This window comes from Bombus vancouverensis, chromosome 16, assembly GCF_051014615.1.
Source record: "Bombus vancouverensis nearcticus chromosome 16, iyBomVanc1_principal, whole genome shotgun sequence".
Classification (NCBI taxonomy): domain Eukaryota; kingdom Metazoa; phylum Arthropoda; class Insecta; order Hymenoptera; family Apidae; genus Bombus; species Bombus vancouverensis.
In genome coordinates, this window is record NC_134926.1 from 3028162 (window position 1) to 3031267 (window position 3106).

General features: G+C 38.5%; 1 non-coding gene across 1 annotated transcript; it reads right to left on the reverse strand.

The window, feature by feature from the left end:
- Positions 1-2489: 2489 nt before the first annotated feature.
- LOC117163146 (U2 spliceosomal RNA) lies at positions 2490-2682 on the reverse strand. The gene has a single exon (XR_004465421.1). It is a non-coding gene; the product is annotated as a U2 spliceosomal RNA (small nuclear RNA).
- Between the last annotated feature and the right edge of the window lie 424 nt (positions 2683-3106).

Below are 3106 nucleotides of genomic sequence, written 5' to 3' on the forward strand. Positions count from 1 at the left end.
TCCCATACCTAAGACCAGCATACCCTGGCATACGGTACACATGGATATAACGGGTAAATTAAGTGGTAAGAGTGACTCGAAAGAGTATATCATTGTTTTAGTTGATGCTTTCACGAAATTTGTATACCTGTATCATACTCGTAAATTAGATTCCTTTAATACCATTATAGCACTTAAGTCCGCTATATTTTTATTCGGCAATCCCTGCCGGGTAATAGCAGACCAAGGAAGGTGTTTTACGGGTAAAGATTTCCAAAATTTCTGCCAGAATAGACATATTAGACTTCACTTAATAGCAACTGGTGCGAGTAGGGCCAATGGACAGGTAGAGCGTGTTATGAGTACGCTGAAAAATATGTTAACGACGGTGGAAACGACCGGGCGATCTTGGCAAGACGCGATTGGGGAGATACAACTGGCCTTGAATTGCACTACCAATCGTGTAACCAAATCAAGTCCTCTGGAATTATTAATTGGGAAGGCAGCTAGGCCCTACGGTTTATTGTTGCCTGATAATATTGAGGAAAAGGAAGTAGACATCTTCAATGTAAGGCAACAAGCGATACGGAACATAGAGACTTGCGCCAGTTATGATAAAGACCGGTTTGACAAAACGAAAGCGAAGATAGTTAGGTTTAATCTCGGTGACTTTGTGTTACGTAAGAACGAGGAGAGAAACCAAACGAAGCTAGATCCGAAATTCAAGGGTCCATTCGTGATAACGGAAGTTTTAGAGGGGGATAGATATATTTTAAAAACTCTAGATGGCAAACGGTCATATAAGGATAGACACGACAAGTTGAGAAAGATGCCAGATGGTTGTATTCCTGCTGAGTTGGATGTCTGCGGTGATGACAGCGACGGTGATAATAACGATGCGAGCACATTGATCTCTGGGAATCATTAACGCCGCATTGTGGTCATAGTAATATACCCAGTGTAGTGTATGCGCCTTTTTATAATACTCCCAGTGTAGTGTATGCGCCTTTTATAATTCTCCCAGTGTAGTGTGTGCGCCTTTTATAATTCTCCCAGTGTAGTGTATGCGCCTTTTATAATACTCCCAGTGTAGTGCTTGTATTTTTATAATATCCTCACTGGTGCCCTGCGCTTTCTATATTATCCTCACTGGTGCCCTGCGCTTATTATAATATCCTCACTGGTGCCCTGCGCTTATTATAATATCCTCACTGGTGCCCTGTGCTTTCTATAATATCCTCACTGGTGTCTTGTGCTTTTTGTTATGCATCCAACGTGGTTATGCGATTCAACAAACTGAGATCTTTGTGTGGAGTCGAAAATGATCTGTCGTGTCATTGCGGTCTGACTGGTGATTTACGGAGTGCAACTGGTACTTTAAATACAAACTATAACACTAATTTGAGTTCTTTTTTCATTTCCTTGCTTGTCAAATTTTTGAACAGAGCTTGTTGCTGAATTGGACCCTTGACTTATTTGGAACATCTAATCGAATGGTAAATAATATCAGTTACACCGAGTCTAATGTTAAAACTCTGTATTTTAGCTGCACACGAGGACGTGTGATAGTCAGTATGGCCGTGTCGGAGATGAAATGAAAACCGGAGCCTTCCCTATGCAATTTTGAGGAGGCCTTTTAATGCTTTACCCCAGATCTTATCATAACTGTAATTAAGTAATTGTCATCTGTAATTGTTTGACATTTGTGAAAAGCGAAAGTGGGTTCGAGGTGACAACTGGTCGCTGAACGTAGCCACGGTCACGGGATAAACGTTTTGCCTGACGAAGGTGTGGATCGGTTGTATTGTTCTCCCTAGAAATCACATAGAATTGTACTTTAGAGATGTCGATACAATGGGACATTTTGTATGAGGAATCAATCTCCAGACAGAAACTGCCTAGCAACGGCGTTTGGATCTTTCTCGATGTTTCCAAGGAGTATATAACAAACTTCTGACAGATATTGCCTAGCAACAACGATTGGAACCTTCTCGATGTTTCCAGCGAGAATATAACAAACAAAATGCAGTCGGATTACGAAAAAGATTTTATGCAGAGAGGCATTCGTGTGATCGCCTTGGAAAGTGATACATCGAGTAATTTTTTCCGAGTGATTCAGCAAACGTATTTTTTGTGTTATAAAATTGTTTAAAGTTTTCCCGTTGACCGTGGATTCGTTTGAACCCCGGATCATTGTTTATAGCGTAAATTAAATTCAATATTTGTAAATTTATCAATCGTTAATTTTCATTATTCGTTAAATTAGTAAATCGTAAGATATATTATTCGTTTCTTATTGTTCGATAAAACTTATTATTCTTTAATCTAATTAATAATTTAATTTATCATTTGTTAATCAATCATATCATTTATAAAAATTCATTATTCATAATATTTGTAAAACCTTGTTTATTCGTGTAAATATACTCTCTGTTTTGTAAAACAATGGCTAATTCAAACGAAGAATCGTTACGCGCCTTAAATCCTAATGTTAACCCGACATATATATGCATTATCGAGCCAATCCTAGCGGTACTGCAAAGCTAGGTCGACTCACGACAGAGGTGAAGCAAGCTCCTATCCCTCCGTCAGATTCCAAAAATCAGTTTAATATTCTGACTTCCCAATGGGAAGTGTATCAGATATTAAGCTGATAAGAACAGATACTACACTTTGATCTTAGCCATAAGGCCGAGAAGCGATAAAAATTTCAACTTTGTCTACGAATATAACATCTCTATCTCCTAAATTTCCCAGCGAGAATCGGCATCTTGAAAAAACCACCTAGCGGTGGTATCTTCAAATACTCTATCCTGATCTCGCTATACTGACATTTAGCGACTTTCGGCGTACGGTCTATTCCGTCCGCGAAGCGTGATTTTCCGTCTTCTTATATACCATGAACAACATCGATCTTTTTGTGATGGCAAAATTACAAGAGTATCCCGAAGCTCAAGTTTGTAGATGATAAAATTCATTTTAATATTCGTTTGAATCTCATCCTATATTTTGCTCGCAGACTTTGGTAACAAAGCGTGCCTTTGTTCCTTCTTTCTCTTTTGTGTCTAATTTCGTAAAATATTAGCTCTCTAATGAAATTAACTATAGATAAGTCATTTAAGTCTCA